The sequence below is a fragment of the Carcharhinus amblyrhynchos genome, chromosome 16 (genome assembly GCF_965287045.1).
Source record: "Carcharhinus amblyrhynchos chromosome 16, sCarAmb.v2.hapA, whole genome shotgun sequence".
NCBI classification, from domain to species: Eukaryota; Metazoa; Chordata; class Chondrichthyes; order Carcharhiniformes; family Carcharhinidae; genus Carcharhinus; species Carcharhinus amblyrhynchos.
This window is the reverse complement of record NC_137339.1, coordinates 65,316,870-65,334,786: the sequence shown is the minus strand read 5'-3', so window position 1 is coordinate 65,334,786 and position 17,917 is coordinate 65,316,870.

The window sequence follows — 17,917 nt, the reverse complement described above, 5'->3', positions numbered from 1 at the left end:
GAACCTCAGCCCCAAGCATCAGAAATGTCGATAGTGGAGCGACGGAAATCGATACAAACACAGAAAATGCTGCAAAAGCTGACGGCATCTGCAATAATTCACTTTTATATTCTGAATGAATCAACAATGTGCAAGAGACCAGGATTGGAGGACTGCAGAGATGTTGAAGGGTTGGATGAGCTTTTTTTTTTAGTTGGTTTCATTTGATGTGATTAGATTTGATTTGATTTATTATTGTCACGTGCTTCGGAATTTAGTGAGAATTCTTGTTTCTCGCATGGTACATAGACAAAACCAAATATTAATACAGCTAATAGCAGAGAAGGGAAGGAAATGATGCTGAATATCGCACCACAGCTGCTAAAAGGGCGAAGAGAAAGATCAGCTCAATACATGGTAGAAACATTCAGAAGTCTGGTGGGAAAACAGCATAACTGGGAATTTTAAAAGAGTTAGAGTACAGTTTTAAAAGATTAGAACGTGAGTAAAAGAATGAATTTGAGGGTATGTTCGGGTCCGCTGTCAAGGAGACGCCACGCTGTGGCGCCATCATCAGATATTGGGTAGTTACAGCGATAGGGAGGAGAGACATCATTGAGGATTTTTGGAAACAAATATGAGAATTTGATATTTGATATATAAAGAAAGATGTAAAACAATGTAAGTAGATAATAGATTGGACACAATCGTTTGGAAAAAAAATGATACGAATCAGAATATTAGTGGAGAAGCAAATTCTTACATGTCTGGAGACAGAAATGCAGCAATGCTGGTAAAAATTTAAAATTTGAGAAGTGAAACTACTGATATGGATGTGTCAGCATCTGATTCCACAAGGGAATATTGCCAGAAGGAAATAAACATTCGAATTTGATTTGATTTGATTTATTATTGTGATATGTTTTAACACGCAGGGAAAATATTGTTTTATTTGTGCTATACAAGCAACACGTACCGTTCATAGAAAAGGAAACGAGAGCGTGCAGTATGTACTGTTTCAGTCATAGCTAGGATAGAAAGAAAGTTCAAATTAATGGCAAGGTAAGTTCGTTCAAAAGTGTAAGAGCAGCAGGGAAGAAGCTCCCTGCTCAGACATCAGGCTCTTGTATTTTTTTTTCCGAAAGTTGAAGGTAGAAGAGAGAATGTCCGGCGTGCCTGGGGGTTGTCATTTATGCTGGCTGCTTTGCCGAGGCAGCGGTAAGTGTAGACAGATTCGTTGGATGGGAGATTGGTTGGCGTGATGAATTGGGCTACGTTCACAATATTTTGTATTTCTTTACGGTGTTGGATAGAACAGAAGTCACACCAAGCTGTGATACAACCAAAAACTATGCTTTCCATGGTGAATCTTTGAAAGTTGTTGGGAGTTGCAGCTGACATGCCAAATGTCCTTAGTGGTCCAATAAATTAGAGGCGTTAGTGGGCTTTCATTAATGTAGTGTCGGTATGGCGGGACCGGGGCAGGTCATTCATGATCTGGATATCTAGAAAGTTGAAACTCTCGACACCTTACACTTTTTCCCCATTGATGTGGACAGGAACATGTTCGCCTTTACGCTTTTCGAAGTTGATGATATCCTCCTTCGTTTTGTTGGCATTGAGGGATAAGTTATTCCTGCCGCATCAGTTCACTGATTTTAACCTCATTTCTGTGTTTTGTTGCGTCATTGTTTGAGACCGACCAACTGCAGAGTTTTGGTTTGCAAACGTAAAAATCGAATTGGAGGGGAATTTGGCCGCACAGTCATTGGTGTATACGGAATACAGTACGGGGTTGAGAACGCAGACCTGTGGGGGACCGGTTTTCAGGATGCTCGTGGAGGAGGTATTGTTGCCTATCCTTACTAATTGTGATCTGTGAGTTAGGAAGTTCAGGATCCAGTCACAGAGTGAGGTGCAAAGGCGTTGCCCACGGAGTTTTGAAATGCGTTTTGTGGGAATAACACTGTAGAAGGCTGAGCTTCCGTCAATAAATAGGAGTCTGACATAGGTGTCCTCGTTGTCTACGTTTTTTTCCAGGTTTGACTGCAGGGCCAGGGAAATTGAGTCTGCCATGGACCTATTGCGGCAGTAGACAAAGTTTAGTGGGTCCAGGTAGAAGTACGGAGCATCAAAGAAGGAAACTGACAAAAATGTAGTATCAGAATTAATGCAGTTCCATATTTAGCTTCACGTTAGCGCTTACTATCTTCAACTTGGCTGAACCTTAACTTATATCCCTGACGTGATATGTTTATAGCTTGGTTTTGTTATTCATTGGTTGGATTGAGTCATAGAGCAAATTAATAGTTGCTCCAAAAGAAACATAGTCTCTGAGTTCAATTGAAGCATGCATTAGGGAAGCAAGGGATTTTTTTTTCAGAACAGTCTGTTCATAGACATCTGTGCAATTGAATGTCATTGTGAATTCAGCGTGGGGCCAAGTCAGGAGTTGTGAAATGTGATGAAAAATGATCACGGTATGGGTCATGCACTACGCGATAATTCATTGGCAGGACACACTGGTGTAATTTCTTTTTTTCAGAACGTACCTGCATTCAATCAACGGAATTGATGGCTGGTTTACAATTAGAATATATATAATCAGTTATGCAAACATCATTAATTGAAGGAATAGCATTGTGTACCGATGTACAAGAATGGTCAAGTGAGAAATTTAATTGGATACCATTAAATGGCAACTGGAAATAACAAAAAAAAACTGAAAGAGAAGAATTTTTAAGCTGCGTTCATTTTTTTTTAAGATGTGAAGAAAGTTAGTAGTTAATTTTGTTACATGTTATTTGAATTCAAACCCCCTGTTATTCTTCACAAGGGCAATGCTGACCATTACTTGTGGAATTTCATGGATGCTTTTGCTGCTAATTTCGTTGTTGTGCCATGGGCCATCGGGGGAAAAAAATACACTACAGAGATCCTACATCCACAATGTTGTGCCGAATTTGACGCCAAACTTAAGTAATCCCTCTTGCCTGTCCTTGGCCATTATTCCCCTATTAGATGTGTGTGTTTATCTGAAAGACACTTAAACTTCCATAAATATTACCATGCTTATCCGCTGAAATCTGATTCTTACTTCTGTTAACTCAGACTTGAATGTGGCGCAGAAGTCTGCAAAGGAAATTGCTAGAGACAAATCCAACCAGCCTGCAGACAGATATAAATTTCAATCAATAACTTAGCATCAGTTATGTTCATATTAAGGGGTCACTGTGTATCACTGCACCCTTTTGAAGTTAGTGATTTGTAGTCCATTCAAAATCGAGTTTTCTGCAGGGATATAAGATTCCAAGCCGAAAAAAACGTGAGCAATGGTTCCTTCCTCGACATACACATGTAAGTACGTTGACCAAAATTCCAGGAACACCGCTCGAAATAGAACTTTTCTTTTGCCATTGGCGTGCAACAAAAAAATTACATTTCAAAAATCTTTTCAACAATATGATGGTCCCTCCTCCAAATCTGAAACCTTAAGTTCAGGTTTGTTGAATGTTGGATACTTCTCTTTTTGTCACATGTATGATAGCACTAAGTATTGCTTCATTTAACAAAACACGAACATTTTGCAGTATCGAGGGCGACACGGGTTGTCAATTGTTCAACTGTGGCATCACTGCTGAACGTAGCTTACTTTCAGATTTCAAAATATTTGTGAAGTGTTTTTGCGCCACTAATTATTAGCAAACAGTGACAGCATGGAAACATGAATTGGAACTCTGCAATAATTAAAATGCCACCGGAAAATTCGAACGAATAGTGTGACAACAAGAAACATTATCTGACGACCAAATTACTGAAGGTTAAAATAGACATTTTCACGAAATTTAAATTACTCATTATGTACAGATAAATTGCACTAACATTGATTTAAGAATGATAACAAGTATTTCAAAATTATGTAAAACACAATCTTTGGAATGTTCTGCGAAAAAGGCGGCATACTCATTGTCGGTGGAAGTACATACGATTTCTTGTCTTCCCATTTCAAATATCTAACTGAGCATGAAAAGACAGCTGAGACGGGAATCGATTACTTGAATTCAGATTTTGGGCTTGCTCTGTCCTCTTGGGTTACAGAAACAGAATAGACGGAATTACTTCAACTAGTCAAGGCCAATAATATTAACAAAAAATAAAGCTATTCAGTAAGGACACACCAAAAAAAAAATACCTGTCTGCACGCTTGTTATCAACAAAGTTTACTTCCGACAAATCCCTCCAATGTGGAGTCGATGGACGCATTTCTGCCGGCGAAAAACATTGATGCGTTGCCACCATCCTGTTTTCAAAATGCATTCCCAATCGAAAATTCAGAAAGAGAAAATTTCATGGAGCTGCTTCTCCGATCGGACGACGTTGTACACAAATACTTCTTGTCATTTAGCTTCAGAATACCAGGGGCAAATGTCAAAGGGAATCATTCTGTATTTGGAGTCGCAGATTGCACCACATTCGGTGAGAAAGAAGTGTAAGGTGGGCAGAGATGATAATGTGCATCAACAGCGGCTTGCAGTCTTTCACAAATAGGCCTACACATGAAGACATTTTCAAATTGGGTGAAATTACTTCCAAGGCTACTGCAGGAGGTAGGGAGTAGGTTTTAAAGTTTCTGAACTTGTTTTTTCGTTTCTCTCTAACCACCGAGGAGATGCAAAACGATTGGACTACCGTGCATGTAGTTCTGATCCAGGAGTATTGTAACTTTAAGCCATGAAGCTACTGACCAGAGAGGTCCACTTCACTGCTAGGAAACTTTTGGAGGGAACTCGGAAGGATTAATTCTATTTATATTTCGAGGGACGTTTCACATTATTTGATATTCATTCCTGGGACATGGACGTTACTGGCTGGCCACCATTTGTTGTCCACCTGAATTGCCCGATGGTAGTTGCTCGTCAATCACATTTCGATGACTCGGGATTTAAGTGTAGCCCATACCAGGTTATAAAGGAATATTTCGTTATCTAATGGACATTTGGCAGCACATGGCGGTCTCCGCAAATCAACAATCGTTTCATGTTCAACATTAAATTTTTAACTCTTTTTTTTAATGTAATTTATTTCCATTCGCATGACCTTCCAGGGCAGAATTTGTACCCGGGTCCCTAGAACATTAGCTGATTTTCTGCATTAATACCTAGCGATAATGCCACGAGGCCAACAGTTCCCCAATATCAGTGAATATCTGCATGACTTTGCCAGAGTGAGGTCATCAATCCAATGTGTTTAAATTATGGAGAATTAACAATTTGTTTTGATTAAGTTGGTGAAGCTATCGAATTTGATATGGATTTCAACAAAATCTTTATCACACTTCCATATTGGAGACAAAAAAAAACACAAAGGATAGAGGGACATTTCAGGAGCCGGATTTAGAATTAGATTAGTTTTAGGAGAGCGAGTGTCATGGGAATCTTTATAGAGTAGCATACCTCAGTGTTCGTACTGGGTCTACCATCATTCGTCGTTAAAATCAACGACATACATGACTATGCCGGGGCAAGATGAGTGAAGTTGATGATTGCAGAGATCAAACACGTTGTTAAGGATGAATAAGAGTATCGTGGGCAAGAGGAAGATGTAGATCGGTTCGTCAAAAGCGAAGATATTTGGCAGATGGGATTTAAAAATGAAAAGTGTTCCGTTTTAAAATTTGGAAGGAGTAATTTGGCAGTGAATCATTTAGTGAACGGCGGCACGTTAGCAAATGTGAGAACAAATGAACGTGGTGTGTTTATATTAAGGTCGCTAAATTTGCACTAGTGTTTTATTGGGTGGTATTTAAATAACATGTTTCATTTGCCTTTACCAACCAACCACTGAATTACAAATGAAGTTTGAAGGAGTAGAGAATTCTTTAGAGAGAGACCACGTCTGCAGTGGTGTGTTCATTTTTTTTGGATAAGAAATATTTGATGTCAATAGTCGATGTTGGCAGGAAAGATGGACAGATGTTCCCTGCGGCAAACGAAGAATGCTATGACAAAAGGCTTCACAGTATTAAACTTCTATCTCTGGACCAGAAAGTACTGTGGCTGTCCGTTGAGAGTGAGTAGCATTGCTGAGTCACAAAAACGCGGCCAGTGTATGATGTCCAGCTTGTGTCACTATCTGGGTGAAATCTGAAAGTTGTTGCAACGTGTCAGACTGGGTTTACGAAAGGCGGGCTTGTCTCCTCCCACATTCCAAAAGAGGTACTGGTTAGTTGCATTGATCGTGGGTTATTCTCACTCAGTTTACCTGAACAGGCACTAGAGTCTGTACTAACTTCATTGCAGTGTTAATATCAGTCAACATGTGATAACAATAAATAAATTTAAACTGACTTGTGAGTTGTTCGTGCCGTTCAATTGTTTTAGGGCCATGAGAGGGTTGGTGGGAACAACGGTTCAACTTATTTGAATGGTCAGTCACGACTGGACACAGGACCAACGTGAGAGGCCAGAGGCCAGTGATGGTTTGCATTGCCTTCTCTGATTGGTGGAACAGGTTTTTGACCCGTGATCCTAAAGGAATATTTGGTAAGTAATGATATTCAGGGTTCTGAAACATGCAGTGACAAACTGAAATGAGCTTCCTTAGCCAGGTGTTTCTCACTTGGCGGCGCAGATGTGAAGGAACAAATGTCCACGTCTGCACTTTTTGCTTCTGCGAATAGTAATGATAAATTTCAGTGAAATGTCGCGAGGTAGAATCGCATGTCGGTGAGCAGTGATAAACCAAGCTTGTTAATATTGGTTCGGAATTATGGAAGGAGGATGGAACATATCATTATCACAGCCACAAAGCAGTGTTATTGAATCGTTCAATCTACACCTCAAACATTTGTGCAGTAGTGGCAAACCTGTGATATTGTGTTGTTCTATGTGTTCCTCAATCTAAAAAAAAGATGAATGGGCATTACACTACTTCTGCTGCCATTGGGAAGTGCCAAATTAATTCCATACTTTGATCTGCATAATTTTGCATTAAGGACTTTTTTTTGCAAGTTAAAAAAAAACTAATGTGTCCACATCAACATAAGGAAATGAATTGCTAAAGGTGGATTTTTTTTCAGGGTTACACAATTATGTTTTTTTATTAGATGTCAGTTATCACAAATAACCCACACAGCTGAGACAAACTTGCTTTTCCCAAGCATATATTCATTTTATTTGAATTGGACGACACTGTTCTCCAAACTTTTTTTTTGCATTTTCTTTAAAGATATTCTTCCGGAATTCGAAACCAATAGCAATGGATCGTTGGTAGCATATATTATTTATTTGTAACCAAATTTGCAAGAAAGAAACATCGTAGAGATGATTATTTTCCCAGAAAAGTGTGAAACCATAATTTACAGCATTGCAAATCCTGCAATGATGCTATATATTCTGTTGTGCATTGGTTTAGGAGAAATACTACCCTACCAATGGTGATTTTCTTAAATATGTGTATGCAATGTTATAATCAAAACGTTTCTTCATCATTTTAATTTGAACAGGGCGAATTGTGCACGGGAACGAAATTGGTATGGGCTGTTTTACTATTCATTGCTCTACATTTTTGCACTTTGAATGTGGTTCGCCTTGTTTTCAGAGGACAACACATTACAGGTCGAATTTTATTTTCTGCGCATTTTAGCTAAGTTTGTGTTCAATTGAATGTTTAATAATTATATTGCACCGATGCAATTTAAATTATGAAAAAAAAATGTAGATAGATTCAGATAGATATATTGTACCATGGCTAATTAAATCCATATGGAATTGATGGAATTTTTCTGCAGATGCAGCTCATCCTTGCAATGTTCTAAAAAAAATCCTGTGTTCTACTGTCTATCGCTAACAAAACACTTTCCTCTTTGATTGCATGTTCTTCACACTCTCTGCCACAATATATTAATTGTCCAGATCTATGCACGTTTTCCATTTTGTCTCCTTATGAATTTGAAACAAAAAATGATGTGCCAGAAGTTGCTGCCGTCGGTGTTCAGTTTCATATAGGTTTCTAGTGGAAGCCTTTTAAGAACACTCACAGCTGTCATTGGAGGTTGATGGGCATCGTCCCACTTCGGCAGTCCCTCTGGATCGTTTTTAATTGTTCTTCTGCCTGATCACGCGTTGGTTCAAACGAACAAAGTCTGCCTCTAACAGTACAGTGTTCTGCAGGACACACATAATTGCCCGTTGAACAGCATTCGTTCAACAGAGAGCAGCAGTTTCCTAAAATGTGACATCTGATCCAACAGGAATGCCGTCAGTGTCTTCTGTGATGCATGAGAACATTACGTTTCAGTATCAGTCACCAGTGATATGGAGGAAATTACAGTTAACATTCGACACAATCACGATCCTCAACAGCAACAACAACAACAACAATAATAATAATAATAATACTAAAACGTAATAATAATATCTACGTCTGTAAAATGTCAGAGCAAATCTGACCCGGGCACACTTGGAACAATCATGAATCTTTTTGAAAGTTCATAATGAATTAAGTTGAAGCAAAACACATCCAGGGGCTTGGGCCAATGAAAGCATTATGAGGCTGATCCGAATGCCAATCAAAAATACAATCGAATATTTCGTTGATGAAAGTCGTGCTCATGATAACTAAATAAAATATATTGTTTGAACAGAAACTGAGAACCATGCTCTGCTGAAAAATCATAGATGTAGAATTTTATACTTTACAATTTGCTGGATTGGATGATGAAGTGAAAGCCAGTTTTGTTCGTCTGTGATAGTAACCTCAAAATAGAGTTAATTCGAATGACCAGAAGAAGGAACAATACTTGGATTAGGACACGTGGTCCAAAATTCGGAGTGAGACGTCGAACTATATTAAACGAAGTGACGTGTATTAATACTGCAGTAAGGCGTTTGACAAGGTCCGATAGGGCTGAGTGATATGAGCCTAAAATCAGAAGAATTATTTTGGGCTTCCTGGATGTATGCAAAAATTATTTGGTCACGGAAGACAATTAGCAGCAAATGAAGGTTCTTTTGTTTTTAATATGGAGAACTGTAGTTTCTGTAGTTCCTCGGGGATAAGTCCTGAGGTCTCTGTCGTTTTTATTATATGTAAGTTATGTTGAGGAAAATGTGAGTCGCCTGACCAGTAAGATTTGGATGTCTCAAAATTGAAGTTGCTACTTGAACCAGGAATTATCAGAGAATACAGCAGGATACAGTTAGATTTGAACCTTGGACACCGAAATGGCAGATGGAATTTAATAGATACAAACGTAAAGTGTTGTATTTTGGATGATCAAATGTAGGTGGGAATTACACCATACCTGGCAGAAACTTCGGTAACCGTGATATATAGAAGCATCTGACAGGCAAGTGCACTATCCCTAAAATTGGCGACACAAGTGACAACCAGCATTCATGTTTGACATTACTGCATTCTTTGGCCGGGGTATGAGTATAAGGATTGGAAAATCACACTGCGACTATAACAAACAATTTACTTAGGTCGCATTTTGTTTACTGTTTGCCGTGCTGATTGACACACTACCAGTGTGACGTAGAATCTTGGAGAGGATAGAACATGGAACATAGAACATAGAACATTACAGCGCAGAACAGGCCCTTCGGCCCACGATGTTGCGCCGACCAGCTTTAAAAAAAAACAACACTAACCCACTAATCTAAACCAATCCCATTTCGTCCATAAACCTATCCACAGATCTCTTAAACGCCCCCAAACTAGGCGCATTTACAACTGCAGCTGGCAGGGCATTCCAGTCCCTCACCACCCTCTGGGTAAAGAACCTACCCCTGACATCAGTCCTATAACTACCCCCCCTTAATTTAAAGCCGTGCCCCCTCGTGCTAGCTTTCTCCATCCTAGGAAAAAGGCTATCACTATCCACCCTGTCGAAACCTCTAATCATCTTATATGTTTCAATAAGGTCCCCTCTTAGCCGCCTTCTTTCCAGCGAAAACAACCCCAAATCTCTCAGTCTCTCCTCATAGGATCTCCCCTCCATACCAGGCAACATCCTGGTAAACCTCCTCTGCACCGTCTCCAAAGCCTCTACATCCTTCCTGTAATGTGGGGACCAGAACTGCACACAATACTCCAAGTGCGGCCGCACCAGAGTTGTGTACAGTTGCATCATGACACTGCGACTCCTAAATTCAATCCCCCTACCAATAAACGCCAAGACACCGTATGCCTTCTTAACTACCTTATCTACTTGATTCCCAACTTTCAGGGATCTATGTACACATACACCTAGATCCCTCTGCTCCTCCACACTATTCAAAGTCCTCCCGTTAGCCCTATACTCAACACATCTGTTATTCCTACCGAAATGAATTACCTCACACTTCTCCACATTAAACTCCATCCGCCACCTCGTGGCCCAGCTCTGCAACCTTTCTAAGTCACCCTGCAAACTATGACACCCTTCCTCACCATCTACCACACCTCCGACTTTGGTGTCATCAGCAAACTTACTAATCCAACCAACTATGCCCTCATCCAGATCATTAATAAAAATTACAAACAGCAGTGGCCCCAAAACAGATCCCTGAGGCACACCACTCGTAACCGAACTCCATGACGAATATTTACCATCAACCACCACCCTCTGTCTCCTATCTGCTAGCCAATTCCTGATCCAATTACCTAGATCACCCCCAATCCCATACATCTGCATTTTCTGCAGAAGCCTACCATGGTGAACCTTATCAAACGCCTTACTAAAATCCATATACACCACGTCAACTGCCTTACCCCTATCCACCTCTTTGGTCACTTGCTCAAAGAACTCGATAAGGTTAGTAAGGCACGACCTACCCGCTACAAAACCATGCTGACTGTCTCTAATCAATTCATTACTCTCCAAATAACTACAAATCCTGTCTCTAATAATCCCTTCCAAAACCTTACCCACCACAGAAGTAAGACTCACCGGTCTATAATTCCCAGGGAAGTCTCTGCTCCCCTTCTTAAACAATGGGACAACATTTGCTGTCCTCCAATCATCCGGTACTATACCAGAGACCAACGACGACCTGAAGATCAGAGCCAGAGGCTCCGCAATCACCTCTTTTGCCTCCCAGAGAATCCTAGGGTAAATCCCATCCGGACCAGGGGACTTATCTATTTTCAAACCCTCTAGAATATCCAGCACATCCCCCGTATCAACTGCAATACTTTCTATTTTACACCCCTGCACCCCAGTGTCCTCCTCAGCTACATTCATGTCCCCTTGCGTGAACACCGAAGAGAAATATTGGTTCAACGCCTCTCCAATCTCCTCCGGTTCCACACACAACTTCCCTCTACTGTCTGTAACTGGCCCTAATCTTGCCCTAACCAACCTTCTGTTCTTGACATACCTGTAAAACGCCTTCGGGTTCTCCTTAATCCTATCAGCCAAAGTCATCTCATGTCCTCTTTTAGCCCTCCTTAACTCCCTCTTCAACTCCCTCCTAGCCAATCTAAAACTTTCTAATGCACTACCTGAGCCCTCAAGCCTCATCCGAACATAAGCCTCCTTTTTCTTCCTAACCAACGAATCAACTTTTTTAGTGCACCACGGTTCCCTGGGCCTACCAAACCCTCCTTGCCTGACAGGGATATACCTATCACAGACCCGCAGCAGCTGCTCCTTGAAAAATCTCCACATCTCGGACGTTCCCAGTCCCTGTAATCTCCTAGTCCAACCAATGCTTCCTAATTCTCTCCTAATAGCCTCATAATTACCCTTCACCCAGCTGAAACTACTGACCCGAGGTTCATGCCTATCCCTTTGCATCACTAAGGTGAACGTAATCGAATTGTGGTCACTATCCCCAAAATGCACACCAACTTCCAAGTCTAGCACCTGGTCTGGCTCATTACCCAGCACCAAATCCAATATAGTCTCACCTCTAGTCGGCCTATCTACATACTGAGTCAAAAAACCTTCCTGCACACTTTGAACAAAAACTGACCCCTCTAACGAGCTAGAGCTATAGCAATTCCAATCAACATGAGTAAAGTTAAAGTCCCCCATAACAATTACCCTATTACTTTCACTCCTAACAAGGATCGTCTCCGCAATCCTTTCCTCAACCTCTCTAGAACTTTTTGGAGGTCTATAAAAGACTCCCAACAGGGTGACTTCTCCTCTCCTATTTCTAATCTCCGCCCATACTACCTCAACAGACAAGTCCTCATCAAAGTTCCTCTCTGACACTGTGATACAGTCCTTGACCAATAATGCTACCCCACCCCCCCTTCTACCTCCTTCTCTACTCCGACTAAAGCATTTGTACCCCGGGACCTGCAACATCCATTCCTGACCCTGCTCTATCCAAGTCTCTGAAATGGCCACAACATCAAAGTCCCAGGTACTGGTCCACGCTGCAAGTTCATCCACTTTATTGAGAATACTCCTCGCATTAAAGTATACGCATTTCAAACCCTGCTCCGCCCCACCCCCACAATGCCGTGCATTGCAGTCCCCATCTATGCCCCCCTCACTTTCACCCCCTCTACTCACGATCCCACCCCCCCTCTGAATCAGTTTAAACCACTCCGCATAACCTTCACAAATTTACCCCCCAGGATATTTGTTCCCCTCTGGTTCAGGTGTAGCCCATCCCTCTTATAGAGGTCCCACCTTCCCCAGAATGAGCCCCAATTGCTGAAGTACTTGAACCCCTCCCTCCTGCACCATCCCCTCAGCCACGAGTTCAAACTTTCCCTCTCTCTATTCCTCTCTAAACTATCCCGTGGCACAGGCAAGAGTCCAGAGATAACCACTCTGTCTGACTTGTGTCGTGGTTCCCCAGGACGACAACTTATGTAGCCCGACTGAAACAGAGAGTCTGAGTTGTAATCTTCCAAGCAGTAGACTTTATTTTCCAGTACAAGAGAATAAAGCCGGGATGTCCGGAGCATTCCACAGAGCCCTCGGCTTACAGTCTTTTTATGCACATTTCAGCTCCATATCTCAAGATTCTTATCTCGCTTTTACAATGCGACCTCGTTTAGCCACCATTGTTTCTGTACTGACCCCTTATTTGCCTTGCTTGAGATTGGTCACCCATTGTTACGTCTCTTTTCCTCTCGAAACCATGGTAGTTACATCCTTTGCCCTTATCTTTACGACTCTGCTTGTACAACAATAGTGGTTTAGCTGACTTAGGCCGAATGTGAAGAAAAACATGCTCACTTTATTCTTTCCTGCTTGTTACGATCATATATTAAGCTGGACAGCTGTATAGTACCCATTGTCTCCCCAAGTGACTGCTGTTTGCATTTGCTAATAAGTAACTGCTATACTACTTCTCTGGGTCTCCTGCTCTGATCACATTTGCTACACTTGATTATATTAGGTTACAAATCAGCTATACTTGATTACCCATCCCAATTCTACTTACCCATCCTAATTCTACTTCAAGGAAGACACTCTAATACTATCCGTGCTTCCGTATTTCATACCCAGTTTAGGTACAATTGTTCAGTACAAATTCTCTAAGTACGAACATGCTTACATATTGAGTACAAATTTCCTTACACTTGGCCTTTAGCTTCCACCCCAACTCCATCAATCTCTGCTTAATATCCCCTTCCCTTAGCCTCCCTATATCATGCGTCCCCACATGAATTATAACTTGGGGTTGATCTCGCTCTCCCCTGAGAGTCTTGAATATCCTCTCTGATACATCCCGGACCCCAGCCCCTGGTAGGCAACTCACCAGCCCTGAGTCCCTATCATTGCTACCGACTCTCCTATCCGTCCCTTTAACGGTGGAGTCCCCAATCACAAGTCCCAATCTTTTGCAACCCCTAACCACCTGAGCTTTTACAATAGGCCCATCCCCAGAGACCTGCTCCCTTTGGCTATCCCCAGTTGATTCCTCCTCAACTGTAGCCTCCAGGACCGAAAACCTATTTTGGAGGGGAACAGCCCCAGGGGATTGTCCCACCACATTCTTCTTTCCCCTCCTCGTGGCAGTGACCCAAGACTGGTTTCTAGGAGTGACTATCTCCTTATAACTCCTATCAATGTCCACCTCTGCCTCCCGAATTATGCGGAGTTCCTCTAGTTCCACCTCCAACTCCTTTACACGCTCCTCCAGAAGCTGCAATCTAACACATTTCTTACAAGTAAAATCCCCTGAAACACTACTGTTGTCCCTCACCACATACATCCCACAGGAGATGCAGCACACTGCCTGAACTGCCATCCCTGAAACAAATACCAGCAGAAAAAATAAAAAATATTAAAAAGAAAACTTACCCACACTTATAATTTAGGTTAGAGGAGGTGGGAGGGTGGGATTCTCTACCAGTGTAGAGGATCGGGTATCCTGTCTACACTAATTTATAGGGTTAGGGGCCCGAAAAAAAAAACTACAACTCCCGGCAAGCGTCCTAGTGAGGACTTCCGGTTTCTAACTAATTTAGAGAAAACCGCCGAAACTCGCAACTTTAAAACTAAAAATAAAAGTTAAACAGTATAAACAGAAAAATATACCTTCTTGCTGCCTCCTCTGATGCCCAAAAATCGCTGCCTCTCGACTCTGCTCGTCAGGAACAATCAAGAATGTTCAGCACGCTGCCGCCTGAACTCTAGGGCGTTGACTATGAGTAAATATTTAATACACTACGATTGCTTTCAATGAAATGACAGAGGTTGAAGTGAGACCTGATTGAGGCCTACAAATTTATGAAAGGCACAGACATGTTAAATGGTAACAGTTTTTCTTCAACAAGCATGGAGGTGTCAATTGCAAGCTGGCATAGACATATCATGAGAAGGGAACATTTGAATTGAGGCGTGTGCGGTTAGTTTTCATGCAGAAAGTGGTGTGATTCCGGATGTGATGCTTTTCAAGTTGTTGGAAGCAGGCTCAATAGTAACATTGAAGATACATCTGCATCGGTAAATGTATAGGGAAGCGATGGATATGGTTCACGTAAGAATATATTTCCTTTTAGCTTAGTTTCAGCAACATGGTCGGTGCAGACTTAGAATTCCTAAGGGGATATGATACTCCAGTTGTGTGTTTTTCTTTGTTAAAATTTAAGTTTAATTCACGTTCAGTCACAAGCATGCCATTGTCCATCACTCAGTAATTAAATGTCTCCACGAAATGGTTGAAACGGCTTATAAGAAGTAGCAAATATTACGTTCGCAACGTAAGGTTATCAATTCCTGCCAAAGCTGGAATTCAAAGCAAACCTTATGCTGACGTTGGAAGAATTAGCGATGTTGGTACTGATGAGGTGGCAATTTCATTGGGCAATTTTATTACCGGTAACATGGCTTCTGCATATTCCTAAAAATATACCAGTAATGCACGGACAAATTTATTGATGAGTTTCTCACGAAAGTGTTTCTCCCACAGTTATCAAATTCGTCTGGGCATTTGCGCTGTACTGGGAACCATGCAAGATAAAAAATGTAAATTGAGTTTGGATGGTGTTGATTATTTGCTGGGATATTTAATATATTAATTTTATAATGAAAATGGCAGTTGTAACTCCAATGTGACTGGTTTAAGAGCATGACAGAAACCTCGAACTAGGCAAACCACACAAACGTAAGTCCCTGACGAATTTCCCATCAGCCTTCTGCATGGACGTATCTAGACATCCCTCAAACGGTGCAAAACATCTTCTGCTCGAACTTACTTTCAGATTCGTTATTACAAGTCACCCCGCCGACACCACCCCCCACCCCCCCACCCTTAAACCTTCCTGTCCGTCCTGTCTGTTGCGAGCGCGGAACCATAAGAACTTATTACTGAAACCCATCCTTCCCCCACCCTCATTACCATCCAAATCCTCATCGTCAACACTCACCGCCTCAAAATGTCCATACCTCCTGTCATTCCTCACCCTAATATCACACTCTGCCACCAAGCCTCTCCAAACGAACTCCACACCACCTTAACACAACCCAAATTCACTCCCCGCTGTCATACGCCAACTGTCACATGGGCGAACTGTTGCTTCACTGCTGCTGCCTTGCTCAGCCGGAAATTCCGACACTGAGGAATCTATGGGCCACGTCGCATCATTATTAATTAAATACAGTTTTCACAATATCGAACAGGACATGAAGACATGCAAGATTCATGTGTGAGCAATAAATTTGTTGGGAGGTTCTGACAGAACCATGCCAGTATGAAAAGGGTGAGCTCATGGGACTGCTGTCGGTGGATTCGCAACTCAAGTCGACATAAACCAGCGGTTAGCGTTGCCTGGATTCTCTGCGCAGCAACCCGTTATTTACGGTGGTGCTGATTACTTGCTGCGGCACACTCAGTTGATTTGTTGAAGCCTTCCATTGTTTGCTGGAGCAGACGAGAGAGGGAGCAGAGAGACAGATAAGAAATTAGTTGTTAAAAACCTGTTTAAATAACTTTAAAACACTTTTGTGGTAAGAACTTATCTTGCAGAACTGTTTAAATCATTTAAAAGCATTTTTGAGGCCTTTTGTATTTACTGCTTTAAGAATTCTAAGGGAGTGCATTGCAGGGAGTTGTGGGGGAGCAGGCTTTAAAGCAGCTCCAGGTTTAAAAGGAGGCCTGGTATAGACAGCGGACAGCGTCGGAGCGGGCAGCGGAGTGAGAGGGAAGCAGAGTGAGCTATTAGGGCTTACGATCAAAAGGGCTTGGGGGAAAAAGGGCCAGGTAAGTTCGTGTGGAAATTTGCAATATTACTACAGTGAACAATGGAGGGGCATGTGATGTGTTGTTTCTGTATGATGTGGGAACTGGTGGACACCAGGGTCCTTCCAGTGACCATGTCTGCAGTAAGTGCAGGTTGCTGGAGGAGCTCCAGCTCAAGGTAGATAGGCTGGCCTCTGACCTACAGACACTGAGGCTCATCAGGGGGAGAGAGGGTGCCATTGTCAATGGGGTGCAAGAGACATCCACCCCCCCCCCCCCCCCCACCCAGACTGGCTAACACTAACGGTCAGGAACAAGAGGGGGCTGTTGAGCGGAGGAAGGGGGCTGTTGAGCGGAGGAAGGGGGGGTGGGGAGCGGAGCAAGGGGGGTGGGGAGCGGATGCCTCAGCCTCTCAAGCTGCATAACAGGTTTGAGGTTCTTGCTTCCAGTGTGGACGAGAACGAGGGAGGTGAGGTTGGTGAGCAAACTGCGCACGGTACAGTGATGCAGCAGGACATAGGCAAAGAGAAGGTGAAAAGGAACGTAGTAGTCATTAAGGATAGTGGGGTTAAGGGCATTGACACTGTCCTTTGTCACAATGACAAAGTGCACAGAAGGGTGTGTTGCCTGCCTGGTGCTCGGGTCCGGGATGTCGCATCTGGGCTGCAGAGGAACCTGGAGTGGGAGGGTGAGAATCCAGTCGTTGTGGTACATGTGGGTGCCAACGACGTAGGCAAAATGCGAACTGAGGATCTGGGGAGGGAGTATGAAAAGCTGGGAATGGAATTAAAAAGTAGAACCGACAAGGTGGTTATCTCTGGGCTACTGCCTGAACCGAGTGCAGAGGGGCGTAAGGTTGATAAGATTAAGGAAGTGAATGGGTGGCTCAGGGATTGGTGTGGGAGGAATGGGTTTGAATTTATGGGGCATTGGCATCAGTATTGGGGTCGGTGGGATCTGTTCGGGCGGGATGGGGTTGGGCTGAATCGTGCTGGGACCAGAGTCCTGGCGAATCGTGTAAATAGGACTGTAGGCAGAGCTTTAAACTAATTGGTGGGGGGAGGGTGCGAGGGTAGGTGACATTACGGGGGCGACAGTTAAGGACAGTTAAAGCGGGTTCCAGGACACGCGTCCTTTGTTTAAACAGAAGGGAGTACTGTAGGATGAGAGAAGAATTGGCGAGTGTTGACTGGAGGAGCGCGTTGGAAGGTAGGTCTGCTGAGGAGCAGTGGAGGATCTTTAAGGAGATCTTTCTTGGTGCTCAGCGGAAATTTATTCCGATGGTTAAAAAGGACCGTAGG